At 46.3% G+C, this 19,500-nt stretch overlaps 1 long non-coding RNA gene across 1 annotated transcript in view; it reads left to right on the forward strand.

Annotated features, from left to right (window-relative positions):
- Nucleotides 1–18,934, forward strand: part of LOC125126253 (uncharacterized) — a 51,834-nt gene extending 32,900 nt beyond the window's left edge. The window contains exons 7-9 of the long non-coding RNA XR_007134571.1: nt 2,635–2,848; nt 17,259–17,338; nt 18,753–18,934. This is a non-coding gene — a long non-coding RNA (uncharacterized LOC125126253). The remainder of the gene's footprint in view (nt 1–2,634; nt 2,849–17,258; nt 17,339–18,752) is intronic.
- The last annotated feature ends 566 nt before the right edge of the window (nt 18,935–19,500 follow it).

The following is a 19,500-nucleotide window of genomic DNA, read 5'->3' on the forward strand; positions in this document are numbered from 1 at the left end:
TCCACCGTGTAGAGGCGGTACAGTTGGTGTCACTTTGGGCTGGTTTGGTTTCTTACATCAAACACTTCCCTTGCTAATAAGCTAGCAGAGCTCTGTTCCTCTCTTTAGAAGAGTGTGTAGGTGACGTAGCTCTGGCAGCCGTTTCCTGTGTTTTTTCAACTCTAGCTTTTTCATCTCCCCACACCTCTCAGTTACAGATTCTGATTCTTCAGACTCACTCCTCTCCTTCTCACCTCCTTGTGTAGGTCCTTCTAAAAAGCTCAGTGCCAACCTCCTGCCATTGATTGAGCACCACTTGTGTGCCAGGTGTGTGTTCAGCATCATCTAGGCACTTATTTAATCTTCCTAGCAGCTTTAGCTATACAGCTTCAGTTTACAAATGAGCAAACAAGCCCAGAGAGATTTAGCAACTGGCTCAGGGGTACACAGCTTCTTATAAGTGGTGGAACTGGGATTTGAGCTTCTTTCTATCCATCTGATCCCAAAAGCTGTGCCCCCAGCATGGCCTCCTGGCACTGCCCTGCTCTGCAAGGTAAGAGGCAGCTCTTCAAATCTCACTTTTATATCTGTGATGTTGGTGAAGGGGAATGAGCACGCCTTCAGCAGCTGCCTCCAGAGAGTGACAGGACCACACTATCAAGGGCTTCAGGTGTTTGCTTTTGGCAGAAGTTCCTCCAGGCCTGCCTGTTGCTCCAAGCAGGCTGTCAGGGAGCCTTTACCCTCCTCTAGGGAGGCAGCTGCTATTTCCAGCTCAGTGATTTGAGCAGGCCTCCCCCAAAAAAAAAAAAGGGTTATTGCAAACCTGGCCTTTATCCCTCCCTGTTCCAGGGACTGCAACTCCTGGCTCTAGCTGGAGGTCTAGATTGCAAGATAAGGAAAGAGCTGGGCCAATTTTCTGGTCACTTCTTGGCACCAAACTCTCATGTTTTTACAGCAACCACAGGCCCTACATCCTTCCTGGAGAACACAAGCAAACTCACCTCTCCCCACTTTCCCAGCCCCTGGAGGTGGCTGTTTTGATTTGCTATGCTCACAGCCTCCCTTCACTGGGCAGGAGCTTCCATATGGCCCAGGTTAGAAAAGGATGATTTCCAGGGGGCTCCTGGAAATGTGTTTCAGGTGGGCTCCTGGGCATTTGGCTTGTCTACTGCCTCTTCGGCTCTGTTTGCTTTGCCTGATTGTGTTTTCTCTGCTGATTTGTCTGAGTCAAGTTTCTTTCCCTCACTTTGTCCAAGGTGCATCTGGTACCCATTTGGCTGGGAGAGAGCAGAAGCAGCATGGTTAATTGAATGCTTGGCACAGGGCTGCAAGGAGCAAACCGAGGAGAAAGGCAAGGGCTAGAAGGGCGAGGAGAATGTGGTTGATTGGAGCCTTTGCACAGTGCAGAAATTCTGCAACCTCCCTGGTTTCTGTCCAGAAAGAAAGCATCAAGAAGGTGAAAGGAAGGACTTTGAGTCATTCTGAAGCTTGATGGCAACTCCTGCTTCAGTGGAAGCCCCACCATGGCCCATCCTTCTCTCACAAGGCCCGTGGCTTCTGGGCAGGTGGCCAGGGTACCACCGGGCCCTGCTTGCTGGGAGGGAAGAATGAAAGGGCTAGAAAAGATCACCTGTGTCTCTATTCTTGTTTTCATCTAGTTTGTAGTCTGGCCTCTGGTTGTACAGCAGGAGTTTTGGCTCAGGACCTTGGTCTGGTGCCAGAATGCCAAGTAGAAGTGAAACAGCACCACTTGGAATCCCCATTTCTGGCAGGGCCCCAGGGCCAGCCCAGCTGCAGCAGGGGAGACTCTCGGCCCAGTTACCTGCCTATCTGTGCCTCAGACTTTGAGAGACCAAAAAAAGCACAGAGTTTGGATCTCATATTGGGCTCCTATTTGATATATGCCATCCAAATAAGTGCCTGTTCATTTTGGAGCCTCAGTGTCCCCATCTGTAAAATGCAACACATCACATTGTTCTGAAGAGTAAATGAAATGATTCAAAACACACATCAGCTCTGCATCTCATTAAAGACTCCACATATATTACTTCATTCACTTCACCCAGCCCTAGGAGGAAAGACTATTGTTTTATGGAGAAAGCAGAGATGGGATAGGCTGGGATCTGGCACCCTTGACCATCGTGCGTGCACCCGGACAAAGTCTTCTCCAGCAACAGCATATAAAGAAACTATAAGGGAATACAAGTAACCACACATGTGCAGTTGTGGCAGTTATGAACAATAGGCCACAAACCAACTGCCATTTTTTAGATTCCAGGAGCAAAAGCAGAGTACTGCCCAGGGCACTACCAAGGGGGTGGGTTGACTACCTACGTTATGCCCCCTGCCCAACCTGCAGACCTATCCCCATCGTTATCCCACCCAAGTGGTTACTCTCCAGGCCTGAGCAAGGGCACCTGTTTCCTGTTTTTGCTCCTTTGTGCTGCATCACAAGCCCCAATAAAGCCTTGCCTGAAATTCTCACCTGGTCTGTTATCAATTTTGATTGATTAAAAGAGCCTGGATGGGTAACAGAAGCTAATGACACATCCATGGTCTCACAGCCAGGAAGTTGCAGGGGTGGCAGAGCCCAGACTCCAGGTGGGGTGTCTGGTCCAGACCCTGCACATCTAGGCCATGCTCTCCTGCCTCTAGGTAAGCGGGGAAGCTCCTGGTGCCTGGTGGGAAGACACACACTGAACGCCAGCCCTTCCTCACACTGCCTCGGGCTGTGGAGATGCTCAGGGAGTTACCCTCGTTGCTCTCTGGAAGGACAGTGACATGGAGACCAGCAAACAAAGCACAAGAAAAAAGTGAAAAAAGAGGAGGTTGGGTCAGGAAGGACACGCAAGACGCTGACACAAGCAAGGTCAGTGGGGAACCCCTGGAGTTGGGGGCATGGGAACTGGGTCCTCCCTGGCCTGGGCCCTCAGGGGGTGCTCTGGAAATCCACACAGTCTCTTTCTGACCGGGTCTGAGGAGTTGGCGAGGTCAGACTGCTGGTCCTCTGAGCATCTCTAGGTTTAGGGCTCCTCCAGCCCATTGCTCCTGCCCAGCTGCCTTTCAGAGGATGTGCTTGCTCCCCAGACTTGTCTGCTGTCCCTGCCTCTCCTTAATGAGGGTGAGTCAGGAGTTCCCATCTTGGCGCAGTGGTTAACGAATCCGACGAGGAACCATGAGGTTGAGGGTTCACGCCCTGGCCTTGCTCAGTGGGTTGACGATCCTGCATTGCCGTGAGCTGTGGTGTAGGTCGCAGACACGGCTCGGATCCCGCGTTGCTGTGGCTCTGGCATAGGCTGGCGGCTACAGCTCCGATTTGACCCTTAGCCTGAGAATCTCCATATGCCGTGGGAGCAGCCCAAGAAATGGCAAAAAGACAAAAAAAAAAAAGAAAAAAAAATGAGGGCAAGTCTGTCATTTGGGTCCTGGCCACCGTGGCTTAGCTTGCAATTGTGGCTGGGGTCTGATGCCTGGCCAGGGAACTCCATATGCCGTGGGGCAGCTAAAAAAGGAAAAAACAAAGGGAAAAAGACAGGCCCTTCTTTATGAAGTTAATGAGGAAGGTCTTCGGAGCCTCTCACCCCCTCCCCAGAGCCAGTGCCCCCATAATTCTCATGATGCATGAAATTGCCACTGCTGTGAGCCTGGACTGCTCTGCTCCTAGCCAGCCAGTGAGGGCAGGAGGTCTGTGCCTAAAGCTAGGGATTCAGTGATTTCTTGCCCAATAACTTCAGTGAACAGGCAACTCAGCAGCCATGACCTGATAAGAGCAAGGCACTGAGGATCATGCCTCTGGGGATAAAGGTGTTTGTCACTGCCTAAAGCAATCAACTTACACCAGCTATGCGCTGGCAGAGAATGAGGGAAATGAAAGCTGTGGGAGATGATGAATAGCAGCTATGGGCCTAAGATCAGCTGGGGCAGGGGACCAGAGTTTGTGTCACTCGTTCTCTTGCATTAAGTCCCATCAGAGGTTGCAGACTTGAATAAAGACTCAGTGGGACTTAGAGGGTCTGTGACAGATACAAAAGGTACAAGCGACATCTTTTCTGCCTTCATTCAAATCTTCTCGGCCTCACTCCTTAATTTGCTGACTGTTGCAGAGACCAGTTCTGTACAGGCTTTGAAACAATTCAGCTCAGCGACAGTGTCCTGCCTCATGGCTTTCCTGGAGCTGCTGTGTGAATGTCCATGAAATCATGGGCCACTCACCTGGAGATGTGGGCAGTTAGTGCAAGGGCCTCCCTTGACCAACACAATACAAGAGTCTGTGGTTAAACGCTCACGCTTTTCATCCCCTAAGCAAAGAAATCTGAGCTGCATCCATCAGGTGCCTGAGAAGTTCCCATGGGATTGATTATCTGTGGCCCATGAGGGCAGTCAACTCAGGCACATGTCTTTGCCTTTCCCACTTTTCCCACTTCACTCCTCAGGGCCAGCCTCTGGATCCCTGGGATCACTTCCCATTTAAGCTCCCTTCAGGCACAACTTTTAGGGGAGCTCAGGCTAGACAGCCATAGATAAAGTTTCAAGAGGGAGAGGAAGGTGTGAAACATTCTTTTCACAGAGTGGAAAAATGGGCACATGAGTGAAGTAGCATAAAACTGTCAAGTGTGCTGGATTCTTATTTGGGGTGTGCAGTTATGTGTTCATGGTTCCCCCCCAACCCACCCACCACCCAGCACCTTTGTATTTCCTACCACAGTTTGAGCCTCTCAAATGTAGTCACAAAATGTGTGGATATGGATTTAATCTTGAATCAGCTTTTGCCAAATGAATTTAGTGAAAAGAGAAAGGCAGAAAAATCAAGAGAATTCACAAAGCAGTAATTATAGTGGTAAACCATGGAAACAAGCAGAACAAGGAGGCAAGTGAGGATAGAAAGGGAATTATCCATCATCTATCTATGGTCTTTGCATATATTTTGTATCTTTCCCAGGATGTGAAAGTTGTAGGATCAATGGATTGATGTCAGGATCATGGTGACAGGGTTAGGAACACAAATATGAGAGGGTGGATGAGGTGGCATAGAGATTAAAGATGGAGGTGAGGAGGGCGATTAAAGATTAAAGGTCTGAATGGGTCCCTGTTCTACCAGATTGTTACATCACCAAGAATGGAGATAGGAAGAGGGGTGGAGAGCCAGGTGCTAAAGTCATTCAGGAGAGAAGAAGGGTAGGTTGGGAGATAACAGGATTGAGTACAGGTGGCTGGTGTTAAAGTCTGACATGAATTTCAAAGGATCTGGGGGGCTCCAAAGGAGGAGGGAAGATAACTGAGTTGCAAGTGTAATGGACACCTGCCCCACCCTTGGGTCCTCTGGGATAGAGTCACCTCCCCCATCCCAGCACAAAGAAATGGGAATGGAAGTGGGGCTGGAATATGGCCTCCACTGGAGGGGCTGCAGGTGGTATTTTCAGGGGACAGCCAAATGTCCATTAGGGCAAGATATGAAGAGGCCTTACAAAAAAGGATGGAAGATACAGGGCTCCTGCTGATGACAGATCCCAAGTGTCAGGGTACATAGTATGTGAAGGCTGGGAACATGGAGAGGGAAAGTGAAACAGATAATACTTGCCCAGTAGGATTACTGCAAATTTGAGAGCTAATTCTGGGTCAAGTGGCCAGTAGAGTAGTGAAATTGATGACGATGGTGATGGTGATGGCCAGAAGGGCCAGTGTTGAAGGTGAATTGTAGGGAGTGTCAGAGGTCCTGGGCTAGGAGTCAAGTGTCTTGCATCTTATCTTGGCTCCGCCCTTAACTAGCATTCTGGCCTTAAATCATGGTTTGGGTCATCCGTTCTCCATCTATAAAATGACAGGGTTACATGCCATCACTGGCTGTCAAGTCCAAGGTGGCAGGGTGGTCATACATAAAAAAAAAATCAATAATTTTCTGAAATAACTTTAAAAGCTATACATTTGCTCCACTCCTCCCCAAGAGGTCACCTCTCATTTTCTGGTTTAATAAGTGCCCCCACTCCTAGCCCGATTTTCTTTCTTCGGGGAATTGCTTTGCCAAGAAGCTAGTCTTTCCTCTCCCAAATGTCATCACTCAGGAAGTGATAGTGAGAAAGATGTGGTTAGTCAGTCAGAGCCAGGTCACAGCATTTATCAGAGGGACCAGATGCCCTGAGCTCTGCCCTTGGTGGGCAGATGGCCAAAGAGCGGGTGGCATTATTTTTACAGCTCCATTCTTTGCACATTTCCCCATTTGCATGCATAAGAATGAGAACTGGATCAGCACAGCTCAGTTTGTTGCTGTTGTTTTGGGCCTGGGGTCTCATACTGGGTCACACCATGTTGTTGAGCTTCCCAGGCACTGACCCCCTTTGAGGAGGGTGACCCCTCAGCCAGGAGGTACAGGCCCAGTGTTGGGGAGTGAACTCAGCACACTTAGTCACCCCTATATGCCCAGCACCTAGAAATGAGCTTGCCTCATAGAAAAGACCTGACAAATATTAGTTAAACTGAACTCTAAGAAAAAGCAGTAGTAGGCCCAAAACATAGTGATTTCGGGGGATTTACTGGTTTTCAACCGCAGGAAAGAGAATGGTTTCAGAGAACTACAATTCAGAATAATGAAAATGTGAGCACAGCATTAAAACAAAAACTTGTGGGATGTATGCAAAATGTTATCAGAAAGTGTTTTATAGCTTTAAATGTCCTAGACAATGAGAGAGATTTTGTTTAAATGAACTAAACTTCTGAATTAAGAAGCTGGATAAAAAAATGGTAAGGTGATCCCCCAAAAACGAGTAGAAGGAAAGAATGAATCAATGTGAGAAAATGCAGGGTTAATAGAGTAAAAGCAAAAAAGAAAAACTTCTCAATGATTTTGCAGATCTAATTATGAAAAAGAGGAAATTAATGGAACATTAGAAATAAGAAAGGACATGTATTCTGTCAGGATATTTAAAACATGAAAGCATACCATGCTCAGCCTCATTAAATAAATTTGCAAATTGGATTAAAAATGGGTATTTTCCTGGTAAATATAATTTCTAAACTTAACTAAAAAGAGATAATTACGGAAACATTTAGCAGTTAGTCAAAGTTAGTCATAAGGCTCAGATCACCAAGGAACAGATAATTTGAGAGTTATGTCACTTCTTTTGGAACACAGAATAAACTTGGAAGTTTCTCAACTCATCTGTGGGGCTTGCATAATCATACACCAAGACTAAACAAAGCTGTCGTGGGAAAAGAAAACTATAGTTCAATCACTTTATGAACAAAGATACAAAAATCCTAAATAAAATATTAGTAAATTAAATCCATTAGTACACTAAAAGAATAATACATCCTAAGTAGGGCTTATTCTGGAAAGTCAGGTTATTTCAACATGAGAAAAATCTATTAATGTAATTCATTTGATCAAGAATTGAGAGAAAAATCATAACATCATAATTTAGAAGGAAATTAATGGGTTCAACAAAGACCCATTTATGATTTAAAAAAAACACTTGTCAAAATTAGAATAAAATAGCCCAATTTTAATAAAGAAACCCCTCTACAAACATCATATTCAATGGTGAATTGCTACTTTGAAATCAGAAACAAAGACATAATAAAATTATTGTTATTCAACATCCTAGCTAATGGAATAAAACAGTAAAAAGAAAACAAATATTAAAGAGACAAAACTATTTTTGCTTGCAGAAAATATAATTATCTATTTAGAAAATCCATGCAAATCAACTGAAAAATGATTCGAATTAGTAAGAAAATCCAGCAACTTGGCCAGATATCTACGCCATTAATAAGCAACTGCAAAAATGTCATGAGAGAAAAAGATGACATTTATAAAACTCTAAGCCACCCAGGAGTAAACTAAATTAAAAATGTGTAAGACATACATGGCAAAAAAAGGCTGAAACAATTTCCTAAAGATTTAAGGAAACATCTTTGAGGAGTTGCTTAGGTATCTGTGTAGAAGGAGTTATGATAGGACCTGTCTGGGTGAGATGGATCCACATTGTTGTATTTGACCTACGAATTCCTATCAAGACCCAGAAAACTATGGGTTTACCTTATTCTTTTATAGATTTTCCAAAACTGAAAGTAACAATTCCATCTACCTGTCAAAAGTAGATATTGTTTTACCCTTTTACACTGATGAAGCCAAGCTGTTGTATTTTCTTTTCTTTTTTTAATTTGATTTATAGGTTTTGCAGAACTCAAAGCCAACCCTCAAAATGACCTCAGGCCATTTATTCATTGGTCAGCAAAAGCATGTCACACAACTGTTGCAGTTTCTAGAAGAGGGTGGCAGGGATAAAGATCGCCCTTGGCTGATCTTCAGGCAACAGGAAAGACTGGGATTGGCTACAGCATGATTTGGAAAGATCAGTGACCACACAGCCATGGAGTTAACCTCATCTAGGAATACAGGGGGTTTCCAGGAACATCCATCCTCTGGTTCTGTTGAGATACTCTCTTTTATTTTTTTTATTTTTATTTTTCACTTTGAATGATTTTTATTTTTTCCATTAAGTTGGTTTGCAGTGTTCTATCCATTTCTACTGTACAGCAAAGTGACCCAGTCACACACATATATACATTCTTTTTTCCCATTATCTTCCATCATGTTCCATCATAAGTGACCAGATATAGTTCCCTGTGCCATATGGCAGGATCTCATTGCTTATCCACTGCAAATGGAGTAGATTGCATGAGATATTCTCTTGACATCTCTTGAGGACTGAGCTTGTGTGCAATTTTCCTCATTACAGAGGCAGGCTGGCATCAAGAACAGCAGCTGTCAAGCTCTCCTGGCTTTAGATGTGTGCCCCACACTTGAAACGGGCTTTGCAGACTAATCAAGGCCTCATCTTCATGGAACTCCAAGACATCAGACCCCTGCCTTGGTGGTTTAGCTGAAGTTTAAGAGAAGAAGCAGTGAAAGAGACTTGACATTTTTCTTTTTTTTAGGGCCACACCTGTGGCCTGTGGAAGTTCCCAGGCTAGGGGTCAAATTGGAGCTGCAGCTGCTGGCCCACGCCACAGACACAGCAACACCAGATCTGAGCTGCCTCTGAGACCTATACCACACCTCATGGCCATGCCAGATCCTTAACCCAATGAGCGAGGCCAAGGATCAAACCTGCATCCTCATGGATACTAGTTGCTTCTTACCTATTGAGCCACACTGGGAACTCCCGAGACATTGACATTTAAGGTTCTTGGAACACAGAATCAAGCAGCCTGAGAGAAGAGGAGATAAATGCCAAGCCAGACTTTGGAGGCACCCATGTCCGGATAGAGATGTCTCCTAAGAAGATGGTAGCTTATCTTGAGCTAAGGGGCAGTGGTAAAAACATATGCCTTTCTAGGACTGGTATGACCTGAAAAAAATCAAGGTAAATTAAAACATTCTAACCACATAATGCCTGATTCCGAGGGAGACATGTTGGTAGGATGGCTCCTGCATCTCTTCATCCGTGGGTTTGTCCAGTGACAGTTGATGGACTGCCTCCCAGGTTCCAGTCCCCAGAGGACAGTCCAGGCTGCTGAGTCTAGAAATCAGCTTCCATCAGGAACAATTACAGCTGCCTTGGGCATCTGTCCATTTTTCTCAATCACCTTTCTCTGTGTGGATAACGCAGACTGTGTAGCTCAGTGACTTCCTGCTGGAGGCAGGAGTCCTGAGAACACAGCTGATCACTGCCCTCCTCTCAACTCCACTCTGGCCAGAGAGCGAAGCAGGAAGTCACCTGCCCACTTCAGGCCCCTGTTGACATCTGGCAGATGACACAGCTGGCAGCAGCTGTAATAGTAGTAGGTTGTCTTCTGGCTTGAGAGCGAAGCGCAACAAAATATCCTGTTTGACTAAGTTGAGGGAAGCTGGCCAGCTCTGGAACAGGTGGGCTGTTAATTTTTCTCCTTTCCAGCAATGAACTGAGTTGTATGTTCTGTTCTCAAAAGCCCACATCTCCTGCTTGGTCAGGTGTAGCAACAGCCCTGCCTGATAAAGTTCTTTGGGGACGCCAGCCAGCCCGGGGTGATCTCTGCTCCACTTCAGGTTTTGCCTCTGATCTCAAGATCATTCCTTCAGTGGAGTTGGGATAATGACATGCATTGTCTTTGCTGGATGGTCCCTTGCAGCCTGTGGGCAAGGAGGCTGAATAAGTCCGTTTCAAAATATGATGATGAGGTTTACCCAACGGAAGGACGAGCCTGTCTTCAGCTGCTCAGATTCCTTTTAGGTAAAAGGGAAGCCACAGCCACAGTCTGTCAAGTGGAGACTTTAAAACAATAACATCCCAGTACTCAGACAGATATTTGAAAGCTGTGATTTAAAATTATCATCATATAAAAATCAGCCAGTTTGGCAATGATGAGATTTTTTTCTTCCCCAGAATTTTTGTTTTGCAGTCGACCTTTAATGTGTCTGTGTTACCTTCTCCTTGGAATATAAACTGTCAGGCCGTTCATGGGGTCTGACATAAAGTTCATCTGGTTCCAGCCACTATGGAAAAGGGAGGTGTTTTGCTTGTTTCTTTTTTGTCTTCAAGTTCTACATCCTCTCTGAGGCATATGGAAAGGGTCCTTGAGTTGAATTCAGTATATGCATAAGACTTAAAAGTCAAATCATAGGATGAAAAGAAAGGCCACAAAAAGGAAATACTGTTTGCATAAAACTGACATTCCCTGACTTTGCCAAATTTTGTTCCAGAGGTTAGCAACCTTCTGTTTCAAAACAGGAAAGAAGCTGAATCACAGGGAGTCACCTACACACAGGCTTTGCTAGATAATTATTCAGCTGACAGTTCAGAGGGCTTAACAACCCCTGCTCCATGGTCTCTGAAGACTGAATTCATTACATCTTAGGGAAAAAAAAATCCCACTGGGTTTTCAGATCTTAGTGCTTTCTTTAAATATGTGGTTTACCTGTTTAAGGACTTGGCAAAGAGGATAAAAATGCTTTTCTTAACAGTTACATCTCAGGCTTTAATTATTCCTATTTTTGATCTTCTAGCTGTAGATCTAGAATTAAACAGTCTTGCTTTCATGTGGGTAGTTGCTTTTAAAAAAAAAGCCATTTTCAACTTATAGACTTGAAAATATTTTTTTCCCCTACATGAACAGCTTGGGTGGGGAGAGGAAAGAAAGCACTAGTTACAGTCTTTTTGTTTTCCTGGGAAGCTGATGGGCAGTTCTTTGGAAATGTCTGGAGTGTCTTGTGCCACCCGGATCGGGAAAAATGCGGGCAGAGTGCTCAGAGGTGCCCTGGGGAGACAGACATAGGGCACAGACTAGATAGCCTCCTCCACCTGTGCCCTTCACCAGCGCTTTCTGTGAAGATGGTCTTTGTTCCCTGGCTCCTTTGGGGCTGTGAGAAGGGGGCTCCAGGTGGGGAGATGGTGCTGTGTGTGGGGCTTGAGAGCATTCTTTCTATAACGTCTACCTAAATGGCTCCCCCAACACACAGGGTGACCTTAGAAAATTCTCTTTTCATTCTACTCCCTCCTATTAAAGGTTTTAAGGAGACAGCTTTTATCTTAAGAGGGGGGAAATCTTAAGAAAAACCAAAGCAGTCTCCTGTGTGCCTTCTACATTTAGGGAGCGTTAAGAAAAAAGCGTACCTGCCTTTTACTCCCATGTAAGGCTGTGGTGTGGGGCTGAGCGTGGTCATGGTGATGGTGAGGTGGACATATTGGGTCTTTTTTTTTTTATTTTTATTTTTTCCTTTATAGGGCCACACCTGCAGCATAGGAAAGTTCCCAGGCTAGGGAGCAAGGCGGAGCTGCAGCTGCTGGTCTATACCACAGCAACAGCAACATGAGATCAGAGCTGAGCCTGCGACTTAGACCACAGCTCACCGAATCCTTAACCCATGGAGTGAGGCCAGGGATCAAACCCACATCATCATGGGTATTAGTTGGGTTCATTACCACTGAGCCACAAGGGGAAATCCTTACTGTTTTTTAAATTAAGTATGCATCTCTTTATGAAATGAAGATAGGTACTTCTCTCTGCGTAAGTGGAGCAGCATGGATAGATACAGAAATGTGAGTCAAGAGAAAGAGTTCCAGAGAAAGAGGAACTGTCCCAAGAAGAGGAAGGACTGAGCCGCTCTGGGCTCACAATGTACAGGCAGAGAGAGCGTCTGACTGTGTGTCACAACATGATGGATGAACTTAGCTTCCCGAGTGGAGAGCTGAATGGCCAATCTCTCCTCGTTCTCTCCTGAGAGACCAACCCTCTAAAGATCACCACTAATTATGAGCTGTTACTGAGGCATAAGAAAGCAGTATTAACGCGGTCACCGGCAGCGTGGCATTTGCTATGTACCAGATACTATTCTGAGTGCTTCACATGCATGAACTCATTTCATCCTCACAGCCACCCTACAAAGAAGGAGCTATTAGGATCCGCATTTCACAGCTGTGGAAACTGAGACACAGAGATTAAGGAACTTGGTGACAGTTACAGACATAGTAAGTGGCAGAGCAGCATTTAAACTCAGTCTGAGAGCAGAGTCCATGCTATTTAGGACTGCAAGTTTACCAGGAAGAAAAAAAAATTTGTCTTTTTTTTTTTTTTTTTTTTCTGTAAGGGCTGCACCCACAGTCTATGGAAGTTCCCAGGCCAGGGCTTCCCAGGCCGCTGGCCCACACCACAGCCACAGCAATGCCAGATCTGAGCAGGGTCTGCAACCTACCCCACAGCTCATAGCAACGCTGGATCCTTAACTCACTGAGCGAGACAGGGATCGAACCTGCATCTGCATGGATACTAGTCAGATTTGTTTCTGCTTAGCCATGACGGGAACTCCCTTTTTTTTGTCTCTAGGAAGAAAACATTAAGTCAACAGTAAGTCTAGGTAGGAAATGTCGTGACCATGGTTTGAAGGACCTCAGAGGGGTGTTGGGAAGTCCCCCTAGAGGAACTGGAGGCAGTCAAGGGAGAGCAGGAAGGAGGGGGCTTTTCTATGTATCTTACTGGAGCCACCCTGACCCCACTCCAGCTGGATGTGGACTCTCAGGGAATTCAGTGAAGTGGCTCCTGCTCTACTGAGCCCCGCATGTTCCCAGGTAGCCACATGTGGATAACTATTGGTTATGGAGTCTCTTGGAGCTAAACTCCATGAAGTACAAGGTGGAGACCAGCCCAGAGAGAGGATGTGCTGCCTGCTTGTGGTTACGGTTGAGAGGAGACCCCAGATGGTTAGCAGGCATTTCAGACCAGCCATTGGTGAAGTCACAGAAGCTCAGTGACTTCAACAGTGACGATCCTTTAAGTCCAGAGCATTATCTTCAGCATGGCCGGAGGGAGGGGTTAGTACTAGGCTTTTACCTTCTCTTTCTCATAAAACAGGAAGTGGGGGCTTGGAGAGGTTCAAACAGTTGCCCCCAGCCATGCAGCTGGCACACAGCTGGGCCAGAATGCATGAAGCCTAGCCATGCCCTCCATCCCACCGGATCAACCTCAGGTGCCATGCTGAGACCCTGACTATACCTCTCTGTGTGCAATTATACAACCTCTTCTTTTCTAATTAAGCTGGGGTGCATTTGAATGTCCCAACCTCCACTAAAAGTTATTTTACGTTCCCCGTGGAACACTAATGAACATAGGTGTGACTGAAATTATCAGGGCTTTGAGGAGGGTGGCAAAAATGACTCATTTCTCACCTCTTTCTACAAATGGCAGAGGTAGTGCTTTGGGACTGAGGGCAGTGAGATCACAGGTGCAAAAAGCAGAGTTATGGGCCCACAGCCAGTAAACTGCTCCATGCCCACCCCAACCAGAAGGTTCTCCAGCCCCCACTCCTTCCAGATGAGGCATGTAGGTCATATCCCATGTAGCTCCTGTGAGACCCTGTCTTCGAGGGAGAATTGGGGGAGACAAAGTCGGGGTTTGGGGATGCTTGAGTGACAGCAAAGACAAGAGCTACCTATTACTAAACACTTGCTACATATCAGGTACTTGGCACGAATTGTCTCATTACATCAATGCATCAACCTGATGAAGTGGGGACTGTTTCTAAACCCGTTTGACAGGTGAGGAGACTAAAGTAGATGAAGTCACTTGTCCAAGTTCTTTGACCCCAGAGCCTAAGAGGATTAGCATCTGGAATATTCTCTCACTTTGATTAAGGGAGATTACATGCATCTGTTGCAATGGGTTGAATGTGGAATCAGACCTGCTGTCTGTGGTCTAAAGGGAAACCTGATTCTGCCGTGTTGTTCAGGCTCCTGACCTTGGCCTCTGAGGCCGTGGGAGTCCATAAGAGGGAGCTCACTCAGGTCCAAGAGGAAGGAAGCACCTCATCATTTCCCCAGATGAAGCCTCCCACTTCCTCACTTCCAAACCCATTTGGAAGAACTGAGTATGGCCTGGATTAAGGGTCAGAGGGATGGAAAGCGGTCTTCAGAGACACCTAATTTCAGGTCTAGTCAGGAGGTCTCTTCAAGGGGAGAAATAAATCCTTAAATGCCCAATCTGAGTGACAGGCTGGAACCTTCAAGATCTTTATCAATAAAAAGAGTTCATGAACTACACGAGAACCAGATGTGGGGATTATCGTCCCAGGTGGAGTTTCCCTCAAAGGGCAAAATTGTAACGCCAAGCACGGGGTTCAGTCAGAGCTACCTTCCTCTATAACTTGCTCTGAGTTTAGGACTAAAATGAAGACAAGCAGCCTCTGAGTTTTTTCTCCAAATGGTGGTACAGATTAGGGGTACGTGGAGGGGGTGTGTGTTTTGTTTGTTTGGTTGGTTTCCTTTCCTAGTGGTATAGATTTCAGAAGTGAGATCATCTCTGAAGACAGATTATTTTTTTATTTTTATGTTTTTGTCTTTTTAGGGCTGCACTCACAGCATATGGAAGTTCCCAGGGTAGGGGTTGAATCAGAGCTGTAACTGCCAGCCTATCCCATAGCCACAGCTACACTAGATCTGAGCCACATCTGCAACCTACACCATAGCTCATGGCAATGCCAGATCCTTAACCCACTGAGTGGGACCAGGGATCAAACCTGCATCCTCATGGATACTAGTCAGATTTGTTTCCGCTGAGCCACAACAGGAACTCCTGGAGATAGATTATTTTACACATCAATATAATCTCTTCTTTTTACAGCCCAGGAAAATGAGACTCAGGATTCCCAAGGCCATTCCTTGACTGACAAGGCTAAGACTTGACACCATGTCTCCTGACCCCTTGTCTGGATTCCCAAGACTTGCTTATGGCCAACTTCTCACTCATACCTTTGAGAGTTAGAGGCCCTTGTCTAGCTCAGGGGCATTTGGACACATCCATCCTCATTCTCCCTCCTCTCCAAAGTGAATGTAACTTTTAGGCTGTTACAGTAGGGTCCTTTAAAATGATATTTAGTGTTTCATGGGTGGACATTTGAATAGCTAATACCCTGCTTCCCTGAGAACCTTCTTTTGATACAGATCTTTCCAAAATATTTGTGGTCATATCTGTGCCTTAGTAAGTAGGTTTGATGAGCAGAACACACATTGTCACATGACTCACGATGCTCTGGTATCTCAAGGTCACCATCCTAGAGATCTCTGTTAAGCATCGCTTCTAGCACAAACTACTTTGACATTTTTCAATTGATTGTTTTGGTCATTTGACCTTTCATGTCTATACTGGTAGAAAGTAAAATGTCTGATTAATTGAGAAGTTCAGGTTAGTTGCATTCTGGTTTGTTGAGGGCTTTTTCTACTGCATGGTCTTCTTCACCTTTGTCCTGCTAGCCTCCAGGAACAAGTTGAGAAGACTATTGGCATGGCACAGAAACTTCTCGAAGTCTCTAAAAATCCTGTGCACTCTCCCAAGCCTAGAGCATGTTCCCTATAAATCAAAAAGAAAAAAAGATAAAACACCAAAGTGATTGACACCCAGCCTAGATTATGAATCTACCTAACCTTCCTGGAGCTTCTCATCTGCTGTCAGGCTCTAAGAGGCTAAAGGAATCAGGCAGAACGGGGCTTTGCCCTCATCTCAGGCCACATCTGCTGTGGTGCCTGTGTTGCTGGCCCTGCCCAGAGGGAGACATGGGAGCTGCCTGGCATGCCTTCAGAGTTCTGAGTCTCCAAATGGACAGCCGTTCTGGCAGGAAAGATCAAACGCCTGCCTTTCTCCCTCTGAGGCAATCGGGTTACTCAGTCTGCATAAACGGCACTGCCTTGGCCTGCCTGGATCATCCTCACTGGGTCTGGTGACTGCCTCATAAATCAGGGCTTTTGTCTTCCTTCCTTTAATCAAATAGAATAGCAACAATTAAATGTGTTCTTAATATAATCACCCTTTTCTTGTTGGTCCCTGGGAAACAAGTCTCCCCAAGATGGCTGTTGTGTTTTTCCAGGCTAGTTTTTGGGCAAGGAAGAGAGGCTTCTTGAATCAAGCGTCAGGAAAAAGAAATTGATGTTGAGGTGTGTGTGGAGCAATGAGGAAGGCCAGAAACCTAGGGCAGAAAACAAGGCATGCAGCTAGGTTGCCAGGAAACGGTCCAGAAGATTCAAAGGGGCTCCAGCAGCGTCCTCACTCAAGCACTCCTCCATGGGGACGAATAAAATCTGTTCTTCACACCTGCAGATGTGGAACCTGTGGATGCCAAGGAGCAACTGTGGGAATTAGGGGGCCCCGGAATCCATGCCTGGTGGATACCAATGGATGACTGTACTTATATTCAGTGTAATAGCCTCTTTCTCTCTCACTCCTAACCATAAGTGGCTCCTTGTGCTTGCCTACCGCCCCAGCTCACCCATAATTTTGACTTCTCTGGCTCTACGTTCACTTCATGACTCTTCAGAAATAATTTCTCCTGCCAATTAGAAAATCTTGTGTGATTCATGGGTCATGTGAAAGCAAGAATTTAATCATTTACCTCCTCCTTTTTTTTTTTTTTTTGAAAATATATGGGTCTTAGTTTATTGGAAAGGTATCAGTTGGTTATTTTTGTGAGTCATGTCTCCAAGCCTGGTCCAATGAGCTGTGCAGGAGGAGTATGGATGAAGAGAAACAGTTTAAAAGTACACCACCTAAGCAGCAAGGGCTTTACATGGGCCAGTGTCCCTTTGAATAGAGGGCCACCCAAACAGGCACTGAGTACCCACCAAGATAGGCAGCATCTATGGGCCTTTGAGAGTCTTTTTAGAGGAGCCATAAGCTACCCACAAACTACGACTCCCGCAGAAGACCTAGTTCCATAGGAGACTGGGAAAAGCTGGGGGAAGGTGAGAAATATGTCGTTAGCTTTAACAGTCCAACACATTTTCAATTCAAGGGCAAAGCTATGGATGATCTGTCTATTTCAGAGTGGAATGGAAGAGCCACGCCCACAGCCTCTAAGCCTGCGAAGTGCTCCCAGCTCTAAGCTCTGCAGTGGAATCGGCAGGTAAGTCTTCATAACCCGCACATGAGCGTCTTTGCGCTTGCGCACGCCCATACCAGGAAGCAGGGGTGGGTGTTGCAGGTGATGTGAAACTCACCTGCTTGTTGGTGGGAAGTCTCCTGGTGCCCATCTCTTGCCTGCTCCAAAGGATAAGCCAGCAGCAGCTCCTGCCCTTTCGGCCAGAAATGCCTACAGAGCTGCTATTGTTTCCCTCAGGTAACAAATGCCACAGGCCTGGGCCAACCAAGCCACCCCGGAGCCCAGCTGCTTCCGCGCCATCAAATGAGAAGGGTGCTTTGTTTTAATTGTCACATTTGCTGTTTGGAAGGATGCTCTTTGACCGGCAGAGTTTTCTGGGTGACCTTTCCATAGGAATTGCATGCAAATGTCTTAGCCATAGCTTGTGATTGGTCTGAAAAGGTTATCTCCATTTGTCTAGACGGCTGTCTTCACAAAAGAAAGTTCAGGCAAGGAGCCCAAGGCTGGGGGGCAGTAGAGGAGAAAGGTCATCTGGTCTACACCGCTCTGTCCCCTGGGCCCCACCTGCAGGTGGCAGCTTGTGTTTGCTTCTAGCTTCCCACGGTTTACCTCGGCCTAGAATAACCCTGCTGGCCGAGGTGCCTCGCTGCTGCTTCCCCGCCTGTTTCCTGAGAACAGGCTCTCTTTGAGCAGATGTAATACACCCTCCAATCGCCCTGAGATAGGCGGTGCAGAGGAATCACCCGTCTGAACAACCAAGGCTCTGTTAATGGGTTCTTAAAGGGTTTGTTGAGGGGACAACGCGTATTAATGGTTCACCCTCCAAACAACTCTATTTAAATAACCGCCCTTTCTGAACAACAACAACAAAAACCCTCTCTGGGAACTCAGCTGAGATTAATGTGTTCCTTATTACCACAGAGCCGTCTGATAACCCCTTATCCCCAGTCACAGGCTGGTGATGGCAGAGAGATGCGTTTTCAATGAGACGTCCTCAGATTTAAGCTGCCCAAGAGAAAGGGCTGTGCTCAGATTTATGGGGGGTTGGGGGTTGGATTTCTTGGCCTGCGGCTCAGTCACTCCCAGGAACATCAGACTGTTTGTTTTCCTTCCGGGTGGAGGCCTGGAGGCAGCATAAATTAACCTTAGAGGTCACGTGGGGTGAAGGTGGGAGAGTGAAGGCAAGGAGCCTAAAGCCAGGGACGGAGGTTCTGCACGAGAGTTAGCAGAGAAGGTTCCAGAGGCGTGAGGGGATTGCAGTGGAGGAGTGTGAAGTTCTCATGAATCATGTCAGCTGTTGATGGGGGATTCACAGCAAACAGCTGCATGCGCGAGCCGCGGCCTGATCCCTGGGGAAGCAGGTGGTGGGGACTTGTAGGGCATGGCCTGCCCCAGCCTGTCTCCATTAGCTGTAATTATGCTCATGGCTTGTGCTCAGGGACAGCAAGGAGCCACCAAGGCCTGCCGGCACTACCGAAGACCTGCCTTTCTAGCTGGTGGTCAGTCAGCTGTGAAAATGGGCCACACTTGGCAACAACAGAAGGACTCTGAGGCCTGAAGCAATTTTTCTTTGAAATCAGCTTGTAAATTGCAGGGAGTCCAAATAAATTGACGCATTTACTAGCTTGAGCGGCTTTCTCATTCCTGCTTCATTGCCTCAGCCTGGCCACTCCTTGCTGGAGCGGTTCTGGGCGTGGAGATGGGGGATGGAGAGGGGGGAATGGGGATCTCCCCACCCCCACCCCATCTGTCCCCTAAGGCTGGAAGCAGCTCTGATCTATTTGGAAAGGCATTACAGGCTGGACACTTAGGGGATGGTTTCTGTGTGCGAGCACAGGTTCATGATCAATATTACTGAGTGCTTTTCAATATATAAACTGAAAACAGGTTACACAAAACAAACCTATAATCTACAAGGGAAAATCCCTGTTAACTATAAAGCAGAGAGGTACCAAACACTCATTCGAAGATAAATACTTGTAGTCTCTCTCCCCAGCCCACCCTCCTGGATGGAAAAAGCCACCTTCCTAGGCAGCAGAATTGACCCGTTTAAATTCTGGGATATTTCCTTCCCTAATGATAACTGAAATTCAGTGACAGAAGAAGGCCCTCATGATTTTTGATCAGCTGCTTAGCATTTACTGCAGCATCTTGGTCACTTGGTCAGGGGATTTTGAAGAGCACGC

This window comes from Phacochoerus africanus, chromosome 4, assembly GCF_016906955.1.
Source record: "Phacochoerus africanus isolate WHEZ1 chromosome 4, ROS_Pafr_v1, whole genome shotgun sequence".
In the NCBI taxonomy this organism is placed as follows: Eukaryota; Metazoa; Chordata; class Mammalia; order Artiodactyla; family Suidae; genus Phacochoerus; species Phacochoerus africanus.